General features: G+C 39.1%; 1 protein-coding gene across 1 annotated transcript in view; it reads right to left on the reverse strand.

Moving 5' to 3' along the window:
• NRG3 (neuregulin 3) overlaps positions 1-17,030 on the reverse strand; it is a 1,269,559-nt gene that overhangs the window by 219,570 nt on the left and 1,032,959 nt on the right. The gene's annotated exons all lie outside the window — the stretch shown is intronic.

Here is a 17,030-nt window from a genome sequence, read left to right on the forward strand (position 1 = left end):
AAATAAGACAGCCCCTGAAAATAAGACCTAGCTCATCTTTGGGAGCAAAAATTAATATAAGACACTGTCTTATTTTCGGGGAAACAGGGTGACTTGCTCCGTTGCTCAAAAGCAAAAGGGTTGACTGGGGATGGTACCTAAAAGGCTGGGTCAAGCTGAGAGTCTTCTCCGAGTTACCTGTTAGTGATTAATAGCTAGTCATGCTACCTAATTTAATGAACAAAGACATCTTGAAACCGGCTTAAGACATAATGAGTCTTATTGTTCTGTTCCCTTGCTCATGGTCAACAGTCATTTCCCAGGTTACCCTGAAACCTGAATGTAAAAACAGCTATCTGTGACTCCCCGATATATAAATTCCAAAGTCAAAGGTGTATATTCTTTATGTATCCTGGTTTGAAATAGGACAGCACAAAGACAATCTACTTTGCACTGGTGTGGTGTCCTCACTGGTGTATACCTTTTAAAGTTTCTTTCTTCCTCTAACTTGTTGTCGGTAAATTGACTGTTCTGCTTCAGGGCAAAGTACCTGCATTTCAGAAGACACTATGACTGACCACATTCAAGCCCACGTGGTCTCTTACTGGCCCACGGTAGTATTTCCATACTAATGCCATTGCCTATAGTCTCACTGCAGTCCAACCCACTTTCTGCTAAAAATATAATTCGTGCAACTTCTCTGTTTAAAGTTTATTTAATACAACATTCACATGGCGAAAAACTGATTGCATACCTACCCCACGCTCAATCAAAGAATAAATTCCTAGAGGATTTAATACTTTAAAGTACAGGTATGTTAAATTTTTTTACAAAAGCAGATAAGAACATCTTCATGATATTTATGTCCTGGAATACTTAGTAGAAGAACCTTAATATAGGAGGGGATACCATTCGCCACCAAAACAGAATTTTTTCAAAGTTATGTATTACTTTGTTTTAAAACCAAACAACCTTATCCCCTTTTAAGCACTCTCCGTTGCCCTCCGTGCATTTGTCATATCTGTGATTCCATTCTTGGAAACCTTTTTCAAACTCAACTGTTTGGATGGCTGATAGCATCCCTCGTTTTTTCTTCACCTCTTTTAAGTCCTTAAATCACTGTCCTTTCATGGCCCTCTTCATTTGCAGAAACGAAAAGAACTCACACAGAGCAAGGTCAGGTAAGTAAGATAAGTGGGCCAAGAGAGGCATGCTGGTTTTGCCAAAACCTGGTGCACTGAGATGACTGTGTGAGAAGGTGCATTGTCCTGGTGGCAAAACCAGTCCTCCATCTGCCACAAACTGGGTATTTTTTTTGTTTCATGCTGTGACACAATCTCTTCAGAACCTCTAAGTAGAAAGACTGATTGAGAGTCTGACCTGGCGGCATGACCATCAAACAAGTCTACATTTTCATCTGTTTAGGAGGTTGACAGAAGTCCAGAACGAGGTTTATCATCAATCAACATTTTATCATTTTTGCAATGAGAAAACCACTCATACACTTGAGTTTTTCCCCATAGCACTGTCCTTGTAAGCTGTGTTCAATACCACAATAGTTTCTGTGCCATTTTGTCTGAGCAGGAAACAGAATTTCACAAAAAACAAGGTTCAAATGAAACTGATTTTATGAAAAATTCACTGTGACCATAGAGAACCTTCCCAGGTGATCCCACTGGGTGCACTAACTTAGAGTGAGTTGCTCCATTCTTACCTAGTTGGAAATATGTGTACTACCAAAGCCTCCACCCAGCAGAGCTTTTTTCCAGGTTTTTTGGGGGTACCCCTTGTAATCTACATCATTCAGATTTAAATTTATGGTATACAATGTAAGGAGGAAGTGTGCTTCACAAAGCAGAAAACAGTTTTAAGAGAGAGAGGGAGAGATAAAGAGAGAGAGTGGCCATAGAGGCACATTCAAAATTACCACTTAATATGGTAAGCTTTTTACTACATGTGTAAAACTAATCATGTTCATGGGGCAGTTCTAAGAGGAATTATTTCAGTTAAATTAAAAGTGAAATGAAAATTCCTTCAGAATATGTTAATTAACACAAAAGTGTTCCTGTCACACAAAATAAATTAGGTAACATAAAATACATATGCTGTTTTATAATAAAGCATATCAATTTGGAGGATAAAATTGTCATCAATAATCAGAACAGAGAGGGAAGCTCTATAGAGAAAGCCATTTACATTAAAAATGAAAATAACTTGGAAAGAGGGAATAGTACTATTAGATTGCTAGCTGTTCAAGAAACGATGTGATTTGTGAGACAGTATGGTAATATTATTTTTAAGTAGGCATATATCAAAGGTAGGCTTTGCTGAAATACTGTAATCCAATTTACTTTATTTACTATAATTAGCCCAATTCAACCCAGGTTTTCCTTGATTCCCAATTCGGTCTCTTTGGAATTTATATAACTTACTGCATTGCTCAGAGGCAAACATGATGTTTTCTGGAAAAGCCCCAGATTTTTCTAATACTTATCCCAAGGAAAGCTAATTTCTGGCATCTGGTTATCCTGAAACCTGAGTAATTGTAAAACATCTGACCCCCTGAAGGTATGAATTCCAGAGTGAAAAGTATATCATCTCCATCTTGATTTCAAATGGGATGCCATCCAGACAATCTGCATTTGATTAATCTCCTGCTGTGGACTTTGTTTCTAAGACATTTCCCTTTTTCTGTCTAACTCTCAGAATTGACTGGACTGTTCTAGGAAATGAACTCTCATTAACAGTAAAAGTTGGAGAGAGAAGCATGTTGTCTTTATTGCACATGGAATTGATCTGGAAATCCTGATAATTTGAATCCTGATATTTCTGATAAAGTTGCTCTGAGAGAGGATCCAGACTCTGCATTTCCAACAAACTGCAACATACTGCTGATGCTGCTGATCCTGGTCCATACTTTAAGTTTCAGGAATAGTGGGGTGGGGGCGGGGGGCAGGGAGGAGGTGGGGGGTGACAGGGAGACTTTTAGTCTCCTGGTTGGTAATTCAAATTGTATTGGTATGATGGTTCTATTCATACTGTCCCATGATTATTCCGAACACAATATTTTTAAATATGTCTCTGATCTGTGTACAGTTGCAGACATGTTTTCTTAGTAATTCACTTGTGTTAGTCTCATTCGAATGCCTTCAAGAATAAAAAGAATACTGTTTGTGTTATGGGACTAGTGATTCTGCAGTCAGAGCTAATATCAAACTTTTAATGAAATGCAAGGAAACATCTTCCCAAGTCATTATAGCTTTGCAGTGAGTTTACAGGTGTTGTTTACCATATAAAACAACAGTGTGTAGATGGATCTGGGGCATTAAGGAAGGTAGGGAACATGTCAAAGGTTAAGAAGATCATCAACTTTGACAAATTAAGAAACTATAAATGAATTCCAGAAAGCAGTTTGAGAAGACTGTAGAATTACCATTGATGTGATAGATACAGAAGTTGGGGTTTCAAATGATTCCACATGTTATTTTTTTATGTGACAGAAAAGTTATTTTTAAATTATCCATAATGCAATATATTAATAATATTAGAAACTGTGTGCTGGAAGGGCAGGGTGTATGTATATGAGAACACTATATTTTCTGAAGAGGCTTTCTGCAAACCTAAAACTGCTATAAAAATTAAGTACATAATAAAAACATAATCTAGTGAATTTATAATTCAAAATCATGTTTTGATTCATTGTATATATGCTCATTCAATTGAATATACATGAATTATACATCTACTCACATTTATTAATTTACATTATTTTATATCTGTAGTTCCCTAACTTATCTAGAGGAATATTTGTTCAAATATTTGGCCCTTCTAAAAATCTGGGTTGAGCAAGGCAGGCATAGGGGAAAATGCACATAACACATAGTTCCTGGGCTCAGAATCAGGTACTCTGAGCCAGACCAAACCAAATGATGCATATGTCATCAAAGAAAGAAAGAAGATGCAGATAGCACCTGTGCTGAAAGATATCTCCCCTCCTCCCCCATTTGCCTTTAAGGTTGGGGAAGAAAAAAGAGACTAATCCACTCAAGATTAAGGCATTGCTTATGTCTCCACAGGAACATGAGTGAGAGAGAGAGACCTCATTTTGATGTGCTAACTCTGGAGGGCGAGGTTTCTGCTCAGAGCAGCTCCTGCACAGAGAGAGCTGCAGGGCTGGCCTTAGCTGGCCACATGATGCCCCCTCCCTAGATGACAGCACTACAGGGACAGCACTGGAGATACTGTGTGGGGAGAGTGGCCGGTCTGACCCACTCACGTGGGGCAAACCAAGAGGGAAATGCAACAGACCGGCAATCGGAACAAAGCCATGGAGTCCCTGAGGAATCCTGATTGTAGATTTCTTTGTGTGTGTGTGGGTGGGGAGAGCTTAGCACCTCAACTTTACTGGTTGGGGTACTCACAAAGGGGTCACACTGAAATTCTAAAGGTGTAACAGAGTTGGGGGGGTTGGTACTAGACTGCTCCATCCCTAACATTAGGAAGAGCATTGAGGACTTGTAGGAGGCAGGTGTGCATCTGGGTCACAAATGCTGAGGAATAAAATGGTATACATGCTGTGACTTTAGTGCATCCTGGGATATGGAACCCTGAATGACAAGGGGATTGGATGATGGATTATAACAGGTTCTGCTTCCTATTTAACAGAGAGCTACCCATCTACTCTGGGTCAGAATAACAGGTTTAGAACTATTTGTATGGTCTTTCTTTCCTCATCTGGTGTCTATCTATAAAAGATAGGCAGGATAAGCTATCCTAAGGAGATGGCAAAGGGAATCAAGGTTCTGAGGGGGGCGGGGGATTGGAAGGGAAGAGCTGGGGAATGTGAGTGGTGAACCAATAACGACAGGGACAGGGAACAGTAAGGGTGATTGTGTTAGTCTGGGTACTTCAGAGAAACAAATCCATAGAAACTCATGTATAAGAGAGAGTTTGACATAAAGGTTAAGTGCGCATCAAGAAAACATCCCAACCCAGTGTTGCTCACGCCCAAAAGTCCAACATTAACCCATATGTCTGACACCTATTCACAAAATCCTCCTCCATCTCACAAAACACACAATGATGCTGACTGCAGGAGGAAAGCTGAGTCAGTGAATGTGTAAGCATCTCAGCGCTGGCAGGGGTCTCTACACGGCTGCTCCAGCACCCAGGGCTGCATCGGGGTAGGTCCATGTGGCTTCTCCTCAGGAATGTCTTGCAGGAAGTGAGCCTTGCCAGCTAAAGCAGGGAACTGGCTAAGGCAGCTGCACCCTGGCCTGACCATCAGAAAGCAAGAGACCCAAAAACTAGAAAGGCGAGGCTCACTGAGCCATTTATCCCTCCACCCTTCAATTAACCCCACATGTGTTTATTGGCCAGGTTGGCACAATAAACTAACTACCTCAGTTCTAAAATTCATGGTGAGGACGGTGTAGCATTCCTGGCCATGTTTGATCAATTGAAATATGTCCGAGAGTAATACTAAGAGGTGAATGCTGGTTAAACATGATAGTAGGGCAGGAGGAAAGAAAAAGAAAAAGAGTACAGAAAAAGAAAGTACACATAATGTATTTAGGTATAAAATGGATATGTATATATGTAAATATATAAAGAGAGATGTATTTGTCTATGCACGTATTTATGTGGAAATGCAAGAAGGAAGCAGATGGACTTTGGGCCTCTACGTAGTAAATCTGACCTCAGTATAAGAATGGTTTGTTCTAATCGTGTCGCACTGTATGATACCTTCCCGACACAATCACTGAAGACAAAGAGAGTCATTAGCAAATGTAGTTAAGAAAGCTAATGGTGCCTGGCTATTAAAAGATATATTGTCTGAGGTCTTAAGGACTTGACATTAAATAAATGGCCAACTAGCAGGGAAGCAACAAAGCCCACATGGAAGAAGCACACCAGCCTGTGTGATCATAAGGTGTCCACTGGGATAGGTATCAGAAGTTTAAAAACAAGCAATCAAATAGATGCAAAGGAGTGTGGACAAAGCGGAGACCCAAACCACAAGTTATTTGGATAGTGCCTCACAAAAGGGCCACATGGAAGGGATGATAAATCCAGGGAGTGCGAAAGCACTGATGAAACACACAACTATCCTCTAGTTCTTTAATATTTCCTTCCCTTATTATTATAGCCTTTGTTTTACCTCATTAATCTTGTTAGACCTGCAGATGTTCATTTTTATAATTAAGAGTGTTCGATGTATGAAAGCCAAGCTAGATCACCTTTCAGAAACAGTAACAAGAGTGATGATTCCCTGAGGGTATGGAAAGAGGGTGGGGGAGGTGGAAAGAGAGGATAGCAATGATGACTGTATAACTCCACTTGAGGGGATCAAATAACAGAATTTCAGGGGAATGGATACATTGGATGGTGTAAGATACAGCAAATCATCATCATTATCATCATATATAATAATAATAAGGGTTCCTAGGGCTAAGTAGGATATAGGGGGAGGGGATAAAGGGCAGCTGATCTAAAAGAGTTCAAGAAGAAAGAAAATGTTTTGAAGCTGATGGTGGTAGCAATTGTAAAATTATGCTTGATCTAACTGAATTATGGATTGATATAATATCTGGAAGAGCTCCCAATAAGAATGTTTCATTAAAAAAGTGTTAAAGAGCAAAAAAAAAAAAATAATAAAAATAAAACAAATAAAAATCAGGGTTCTTTTTTATATAAGTGTAAGCATCCTTTATAAATTTTGGATAACGTTTCTTTTTCAGAAATGTTTTGCCAATATTTTCTTCCAGTGTATGGATAACTTTTTGATTCTTAACGGTCTTTTTTTCAGCTTTTTATTATGAATTTGGTGATGGCTTACACAAAACATTGTCCATTTTACATTCAACAATGCCTCTACATTTTGTTCCAACTCATCCACGGCAATCACCTCAAGGAACCCTCACTTATCCCATTTCCTTCCTATTTTCCTCCATTCCCTTCTTCCTTCTGTCCGAAGGACTGAGCTTTGACCTTGGGTAAATGATTCCCTTGGCATTATAAGTGATTGACTCTTCTAAAGTGGCAGTGGCTTCAGGTCCAGACCTGAAGGCCATGGCCTGGGGTGTTCCATCAGCCTCTTTCTGACCCATAACTCTGGTCTCCTTTATGATTTTGAATTCTGTTACAACATTTTCTCCCAACCTATCTAGGACTTTCTAACGGGACATTTCCAATTGTAAGAGGATATTATACCTCAGCAAAGTCTCACATCTTTGGATGACAAACGTGTTGCCTGCACAGCAGTAGCTTAACGAGCTAATCTTTCCATTGGTCTTCTAATCAAGATTGAACATAGGAAGGCGGTTTCCTGGAAGGAGTAACAAGTGCAGGGGCATGTGGACTGACTGATAAGATTCAAATAGTGAAGTTCACTCAATACAGTGTCGTCCAAAGGGATCTGTTGGGCCAGTTCATTTCAAGGCAGCGGAGTTAGCTGTGATTCTGCTGACATTTTGGAGGCAGCGTGGGGGAGCAGGGCGTCTAAACATGCAATTTTGATACATGGTCTTTGAAAGCACAGTCTAATCGGGGAGACTGATTACAAAGGAGTCTGTAGGAAATTGGAAACCGTATTGGTGAGAAAAAAAATGCCAGAATTTGTCCATGATGTCAATGAATCTGCTCCCTCTTCCATGGTAGCAAGAGCTATTCTTGGAGAATTTTGTTTGGAAACCTGACCACATCTACCTTACAACCCTGAGCAGTCAGTCCTAGGTTATGCTAAAACCTGACATTTTTATATAGTATATACCTCCTTCTATAGGGAAGGGTTAGATGCATGTAAACCTACATGGAGGATATGCAGAAAAAATAATTCACTGCCATCTAGTCAATGCTGACATATAGGAAGCCTGTGTGATAGAGGAGAACTGCCCCTGCAAGTGGCTGAGACTGTACCCCTTGAAGGGAGTGTAAAGCTCCATCTCTCTCCAGAGGAGCTGGCTGGTGGCTTTGAACTGCTGACGTTATGATTAGCAACCCAACGTGTTACTATGCCACCAGGTCCGCAAGAAAGCAGTAACTTCTCATTTTGATTATTTTAAATAAAGGTTTCTTTGATTTTGGAGCAATCATTTTTAATGTACTCTCCTGGAATTTTGTAACTCTGATTAATAAAGGCCTCTGATCCTTATTTAAAAAGCAACAAACCAAAACTGTCAAATAGTAGATCTCAGCAACCCTACGTAGGCTTTTGGAAGCTGCAACTCTTTACAGGAACAGATAGTGCATGGTGAGTTTGAACTGCTGACTCTTTAATTAGCAGCTCAAAGTTTAACTAACAGCACCACCAGGCCTACTGAACCCCTGGAAAATCACATGAGGTCTTTAAAGAAGAGGAAGACAGCTCCAAAGAGGGATTGACAACAAGCTCAAACATAACAATGATTGTGGGGAAGGCTAGGTTTGGGCAATGTGTTTCATGACTCTTTGGTACCTAACGATAGCAACAACATACATTCATGACTTGATTGTTGTGCTGGTGCAGGAAGGAGGCAATGTGAGCAAATTTCCAGGCAGAAAATGTGTGTTCAACGGCTGTCAGATCCTTTTACTTAGTAATTGAAACTTTATTGACTCAAATTGATTTTATTTTAAATGTAATTTTTGCATCGCAAATGTAATGAAAATAAATAAGTCAATATGTCACCTATTTTATACACAATATGTGTAAAAAATTAGGTGTCGTTTATATTTTTAACAGTTCTCCTTTTATGCATTTGACAGATGCCTCATTTATAAATTAAACATCATTAGAGGTAAAATAAAGTTGGATTAAAAATTATGAACATTTGGAAAAGCAAGAGGTTAAAACTCCTATTGGACTGGTGACTTCCTCCAGTGAATTTTTTTTTTTCAACAACCTAGTAGGCTATTGGCAGAAAACGATGCCCTGTAGAGTTGTAATTTTATCGAATTAAAGCAGAATACTGTTGAGGTGATGGGAATGTGACTTTCATGTGTAGGTACTAAAAGAGTATGTGTATTTTAGAAATAATACTAACAATTTGATCGTCAGGTAAGCCAAAGGAAAAGGAGGAGCCAGAATGTTTTAGGTGGGTACCATCTTAGAGATGATCTACCTGATGCATCGGGCTACAACATAGCTTTTCCGAAATACTGATGAAAGAAGTGACATGAACCCTGCCTAAATTTGTTGCTTACAGAACCCTCATGTGATTTGCACGTTCATAATTAGTCTCTATATTCCTAATTTCCTTTCCCTAATTATTCTGTTTCTCCTTTTCAACTACTATAGAATTCAATGTTTTGCAATTACCTAGGTCTACAATCTGTGTAACATACTTTGTGTGTATATAAAATGCATCATAATTGGATAGCTTTAAAGAACAAAACTTTATATTTTCACAGCTCTGGGAGTTAAAATTCAAAAGTCAGGTCATCAATTCTAGGAGGTCCTTTGTTGTCTCTTTCAGCCACCAGCAAATCTTGTCTTTGGGGTCTTATTATTTTCTTCTGGTTTATAGAACCTGTTTACCCGGTGTGTGTCCATATCAATGTGTGTTTTTAAAAGACATCTCCATTATGTGATAGGATTTGGACCCACTCTACCGTGGTGTGAACTCATGAGCGTAATCAAAGAAATCTCAATCCTCCAACAATGGCTCAAGGGTTACAGCTTCAGAGCATGTTTTTGAAGTTTGGGGGGTGGGAAATCTATTCAATTGATAATATTTACTAATAACACAGAAAATAAAATAATGACTTCCTATTAGCCATCTGTATCATCACTACTATCATCTTTATCCTCTATGAACACCCACAGCCATGGTGATAGAGTTGACGCTGATTCATAGGAACCCACTAGGGCAGAGCAAAACTGCCCAGTAGGATTTCTGAACATGCAAATCTTTTTGGAACCATCTGCCTGGTCGGGTTCCGACACTGCTCCAGCATTTACCATACCCCTTTGCAACCCGGATTCCACCAAGGCCCCTTTATCATTTATACAAGAAGAAAAACTATGCGTTGGCAATTTCAGAATATAAGAAACCTAAAACAAACCAGTTGCCATCCAGTCAGTTCTAGTTCATGGTGATCCTGTGTACTCCATAGAGCTTTCAAGGTGACCTTTAGGAATCAGATCACCTGGTCTTCTAGCTCCTTCTGTAAGGGTTCAAACTACCAACTTTTGGGTTACTAGTTGAGGACTTAATTGTGTGTACCTTCCAAGCACTCTTTAGAGTGTAGCAGTGGACTCCCAGTATCTGAAACTCTGATCTCCCTTTTTAAGATCAACCGTTTCAATAAATATATTGTTAGTGAAGATAATACTATACTTCTGAACAATGTGGTTATACTCACAGTTAGCACACAATTGATAACTTTTAGAGGACAGAGGTGGTTCTAGTCTTAATCTTTAGGAAAAATATTTCTGAATAATTTAAATATATTATTATGTTCTTATAACTTACATGTAAATTTTTATTTATTATTTGCATATACATAATTCTTTGCTTTATAAAAGTATTCATGTGATTGAAATTCAATTTATAGTTTTCATAAAATTCAGGAGTGATCTCACAAATCTAATATGGGCTAAAACTATAGGAATATGTGTATTTGCCTTACACATATTGTTAGTGCAAACATCTTAAAATGACATGGTTTCAAATGATATTTCTTATAAAATTATCTGCCCCAAAGGATTATTTCAAAGATGAATATAATGAATGTTTAGGAAAACATAAAGAGGAATCAATGATCTGAAATTACTTGGTTATTTTTTTTGGTACAGGTACTGTCTGAAATACCAAGTTAAAATTCCTCACCATACCTTCTTTTTCATTGGTGGCACTGTGGCGGGTTGGATGTTGCTATGATTCGGAAAACTGTGCCACTCCTGGTCAAGCAGCATCAGCGTCACTTGTGGAGAGAAGTTTTTAGTAGTTTCCAGACTAAGACTAGGAGGAAAGGCCTGGTCTCAAATAACAAAAGCAAGATAGTGTTTTGTGAGTGTCCCTGGCATTACTGGGGTTGAGTTAATACTGAATTCAGGAGAATATTTTTTGTTTCTAGTCTATGAATGAGGAAACTGAGGCAGAGGTGGAGGTACTTGCCTAGATCATATAAATGGTGATGTAGATGCTTATATACAGATGATTTTCTTAGAGGGTTTGTAGACACCACAGAAAATATGTTTCAAGCAGCCCTTTCTAAATTTTCAACCACAAAGATTTTGATGTGTGTATCTTTAGTTTTGAGGTCTTGGTTCTTGCCTTTACCATGTACATCAGCAGAAAATAATTATTCTCCCAGTATTATAGAGCCATTTCCTCCAATTTTTGTGTACATGGTTAGAAATAAAATCTTAAACCTCTTTTAAACACACAAGAAATCAATGGGAGGTTCATTATAGCACAGTGTCCAAGTTAATTACAATTTGTTTTTTAAAGTACTTTTAGGTCACGGGAAACTTTTCCATAATCTTTAGTCTTCTTAAGATAATAGTGACTCTAATTAGTTTTCCCCAAAGACTTTCTGATATTTTAGAAACAATTTATTTTTTATATACGCGAGAGAGACATCATCAGGCATTGAAATTGAAATATCAGTATTGGGAACTCTATGAAAAGTGATTGTCTTATCCACTTGAAGTGCTTCAATTATTGCAGGCTCTAAATCCATTCCTCTATGCTACAATGTGTGAGATGGGGCAAAGGAGCAGGGTCGATCAGGAATTCTCAGCCAGCGGGACCCCAGGGGGCCTTGAATAATAATAACATTCAAGTAGGCACAGATCTAACCACGTGTCCTCAGATTTCAATTAATTGTGATAGTACATGGTTGACCCTGGTGAGTCTGAATACTCGTAGTCATAAAATTTGCTTAAATGGGGAATTACTATTCAAAGAAAGATTTCTCCTGCCACAATTTGAAACATCTTTCAAGGCATGTTGTTGTTATTGTAATGAAGTGCGACTGAGTGACCTCTGACCCATAGCAACAGATTTCAACACTTCCTGGTGCTGTGTCATCCTCAAAGTTGTTCTTATGTCTGAGCTCATTGTTGCAGCCATGGTGTCAATCCACCTCCTTGCGGGTGGTCCTTTTTATCAGCTGCCCCTCTATTTTATCAAGCATGATGTCTTCAAGGGCATGGAATGTCAAAATGTTTTTATGTTTCCTTTTCATGATGTCCATGTTTTTATTCTCTGAAAACTTCAGACATATAGGAAATTGCGCATCGCCTCGCAATAACATCAATACAACACTAACTTATTAATTCCAATATGGAAAGAGAAGAGTTACAATTAACACGTATTTGTGTTATTGGAGGTAATTTTCAAGAAAAGCCAGCCATAATAATCGGCCCCTGTGATAGTGTTTCATTTCAAAACGAGAAGAAACAGCTGCAAACATGTATTGCAATGGAAATGTGTAATATATCAAGATTGAATCTAGGACAATAGAAAACCTTTCAAAAGAAAATGAAATGCCTAAATGTTGACATCTTAGGTTTTAATGCGCTGAAATGGACTAGTATTGGGCCCTTTGAATCAGATGATGTTATGCATTACTCTGCTAGGATTGACAAAATCAACAGTAGTGTGGCATTCATCCCGAAAAGGCGATTTCCAGATTGATCTTGAAGTACAATGCTGTCAGTAACAGGATAACATCCAGACATACAAGGAAATCCAGTTAATACAACTATTATTCAAGTGTATTCACCAACCACTAAAGCTAATGATACAGCAATTGAATTGTCCTAAGGTCATCTGTCTGAAATTGATCAACATGAAATCAGGATGCATTGATAGTTATCAGCGATTGGAATACAAAGGTTGGAAAGAGCAGGAATTGGGAGATATGACCTTGGTGATAGAAAGGATGAGGGAGACCCAATGACAGCATTTTGTGAGACCAATGGCTTCTTCATTGCAAATACCTTTTTCAACAACATAGTGACTACACTCATGAACTTCATAATATGGAATACATAGGAAGAAGCCCTGGTAACTGAGTGGCTATGAAGTGGGCTATGATCCAAAGGTCAGCAATTCAAAACCAGTAGCTGGTTCTCAGGAAGGCGGGGCTTTCCAAAATGAGGACCTGATGCCCGGGTCTTAAGTGGAGAGCAAATGTTTTGAGAATGATGAGGGCAATGAATGTACAAAGGTGCTTTACACAATTGATGTATCTATGGATTGTGATAAGAGTTCTATGACCCCCTAATAAAATGATTAAAACAAAACAAACAAAAAAAACCATGGGGAAAAAAAAAAGAGTCACTGTCTCAGAAACTCCCGGGAGCATTTCTACCCGGTCCTGTAGGGTTGCTATGCATCAGCATCAGCTTGATGGCAGCATATTGTTTTGTTTCATTTTAGAAAATCGTTTTATTGGCCTATAATTCACACATGGTGCATTCAATAGTCCAATCATATTAAGAAGACTTGTAAAATTATCACCACAATCATTTTTATAGCATTTTCTTGTTCTTTTTGTTTTTAGCTCCCTATTTCTGTTGCCATACTCCTAACAAACCATTAATCCAGTTACTGCGTCTATACGTTCACGTGTCCTGGATTACGTATACAGAAAGACATCGAAAGCAACACCATCAACAAACACAACAACAACAGCAAAGTGAAACGGATAAAAACCTTCAAAGAAAGAAAAGAAGAAATACTAAAATCCAGAACAACTTTGAAATACATCAAAAGGGAGATCACATGACAAGCGGTTACATTTGAACCTAACTGCACCTGCAGACATCCACTTTCTAATGCATGTTGCATGAGAGCAAAGCTATTCACATCCCTGGTCAATAGTCAGAGGAGATTCACTTGAGGCTTAATCTATGTGTATATCCACTTTGGGCCAAAAAGGAGCTAATAGGATAAGATAATTCATTTTAACCTTACGTCCATAAACACTACAATGCTCTCTCTGATGCAAGGCTAGTCATATCCCTTGATTATAGTCAGAGGGTATTCACCAGTGGTGAATAGATTTTGGGTTTCCACTGCCATTCACGGTCTTCTGCCAACCAGGTGTTTGCAGATTTAAGGTCTGATACCATGTTGTCCTTCAGATTTGGGTTTTATTATTTACAATCCTTGTATCACACAAGCTGCTGTGCTTCTTCCGTGTGCCCTTTGTTGATGCCTCCTTTAAACGGATGCTTATTTGAAGACAAGTCTTAAAACCCAGGCACTTTTCTTTCTGGGAGCTGAGCACCTTCTAGCTTTTTCAGCACACTCTGCTGTAGCATCCATAGCATCATTGATTTCTTCATGCGAGTGAGTATCAAGCAGAGCCATGTCATTAGAACTAATTGTTCTTTGGTTTGGTCTAGAATTATGTGTGAGCCCCAAGTCCATTCATATACATATGGTTTATATATGTCTCTGGTTCGCCTTAGATTGATAATGTTCTTGCATATAAAATGGCAACAATATCCCTAAGGTGAACCAGAGCTTGTGTTTTTAGCTTGAGTGGGAAGAGAGGATGCAGAAGCTTGGTACTAGTACCAAAAGGAGGCCAGAGCCTAGTCAACAGATCACCAGTTGTTCGTTTGTAAATTCAGAATGAAGTTGAAGAAGAGAAAAACAAGTCCCTGAGAAGCAAACTATGATGCTTAGTATAACCCATCTGAATTTCAAGAACATCCTGCAAATCGATTGAACACATTGAACACGAATGAGAGAAGGCCTGATGGGCTGACGTCAAAACACCATACCTGTGCAGAAGCCCTTAGAAGCTATTCAAACACTGGCGGTCACCCACATCCCACTCATCTCTGCACAGCCCAACAAACTGGGGCAGTTGTTTTAAAAAGCAAAGCTATCACCATGATGCCTATGGTGCACCTTGCCCAAGGTCTTTTTAATTTCCTCAGATGCGTGGTGCTGGAGGTATAGGAATTTGCCAAGCTGAGAAAAAAAAAAGTTCACAAAGAGAATCCAAATGACCATGAAGCAACAGCTTGTAAAGACAAAGGTGAGGAATTCTTTTGGGAGCAGAGCTTTTATTTTGAAGGGCACGCACATTTGGAGAAGGGGGTCGAAGAATAAAAGGGGACTCAGAGTTATGCCTGGAGCCTGTGTGACTTGGAAGGGATGCTTCATAGTTTCTAAAGGTCAGATCTGGGAAACTGCCGTCTCATTGACTAACTACCACAACATTCTCCAGAATTTCCCCAGAATCCTACGGGATGTTTTGACCTTCAACCAGGAGTCACCTGGGTTCTTAAGATGCAGACCTTTTAGCTCAAGGTTAGATTTATTGGAAACAAAGAGGCGAAGTTCTAAGATTAAGGGTATGTGTGTGCACATTGTAATTTGAACACCCAAGATGGCAACCGTGAGTTCTAAGAGACAGAAGGAAGATGGTAGGATTGCATTTGATATGCTTGGGATAATTTAACCTCAATTAGGTAGCACCAGGGTATAATGGGAAGTATTATCAACGCCTCCTGGATGTCACTGTGTTGTATCCCAGTGACCCACATGCTGTTCAGCTGCTGCTGACGATGCCACTGATCGTTAAAGTCCTGGCAAGGTCACGCATGGTGACATTTTATCAGAACTTCCCGACTAAGATCTACTGAGAAGAATGACCTGAGTATCTACTTCTGGAAATGTGTCAATGAAATTCCTCTGGCACACACAAAATATTATTGGATAGGGTGCTGGAAGACAAGGCCTCTAAATTGAAGACATCAGAAAGCCACAAGGGCCATGCGATAGGCTCGACGAGCACACTAACACTGCTGAGCGTGGCGAGGTATCGGGGAACACAAGGTCACCCTCATTTAGACTGCTGCCATTGAAATGAACAACAATTCATTGCTAATGAATTGTTATGGACGTCCAAAGCCAATGGCTTCTTTGGTGACTCATCTGCTTCGTATAGGTACATTGGAAATTCATCCTCCCAGAAAACGGATCCACCACACTGCCATGCGGGGGCACTGGGGAGGAAAGCATCAGGTTTGACGGTCTCCGTTGGTAGTAAACCTTGGAAAGAGCCATTAGTTCACCACAGAGGAGTGTCTGTATGATAATGCAGTGACCAGAGTCATTCACGTTTCTTAAGGTTCTGGGTTCTGCCAGACCCATCACATATGCTTCCTCGTGTGGGCTTCATTTTAAAACAGAGGACCCCAAAGCTTAGAGCAGGCCCCTGTTTTTCTTATATATGATTATAACATTCATTTTGGTCATGATTTCATAGCTAGTGTTTAATGCGTATTGGCTATGTGGAAAGTACTGTGCAAAATGCTTTTATATTCATTATGTATTATAAATATTCACCACTACTCTGTGAAAAGATATCACTGTCTCTATTTCATAGGTAGGAACTTGATGAAGAGACAAATTGAACGATTTGCTCAAGCCCCATGATTAATAAGCATATGTGTTTGAATATAGGCGTCCTACCTTTACTCTTCTCAACACCATACTAAGATCACAACACAACCCTTCCACTATGCTCTTGCTCATCTCTCAAAAGCAATAAAACTAAACCCATTGCTTTCGAGTCAAATTTGAAGACTAGCGACCATGTAAGATAAATAGAACTGCCCCACAGGGCCCAAGGGCTGCAATTCTCATGGAAACAGACAGGCATATCTTTCTCCCTTTTAGAAACTGGTTGCTTGGAACCACTAACCTGTTTGTTAGCAGCTGAGTCCGGAGAAAATTCACTATGAGGGTTCCTACTGTAACTGTCTTCACAGGAGGCCTAAGATATTCTGATTCCTCTCAGAAATGAAAACTTTAAAAAGTCAGACTAGGTGAATAAGTATAAATGCAAGATTTCTCACATACAAAATGAAGCTACTATTTGCAAAAAAGAAAAAGAAAATGCCCTTTAGCAAAGGTGTAAAATATGCCTACGTAGTTGTAGTTGATGCATAGGAATAATTGGGGTTTCCCTAACCATCTTGTCATTTGTAGAACAATGAAATTAAGTGCAAAAATATTCACATGCAATTTACAATGTCTACACATTTTAGGAATGAATATTCTAAAGCAACTCACACATGATACACTATATTC

This window comes from Echinops telfairi, unplaced genomic scaffold, assembly GCF_000313985.2.
Source record: "Echinops telfairi isolate 266 unplaced genomic scaffold, ASM31398v2 ScPeMD7_2010;HRSCAF=2546, whole genome shotgun sequence".
Lineage (NCBI taxonomy): Eukaryota > Metazoa > Chordata > Mammalia > Afrosoricida > Tenrecidae > Echinops > Echinops telfairi.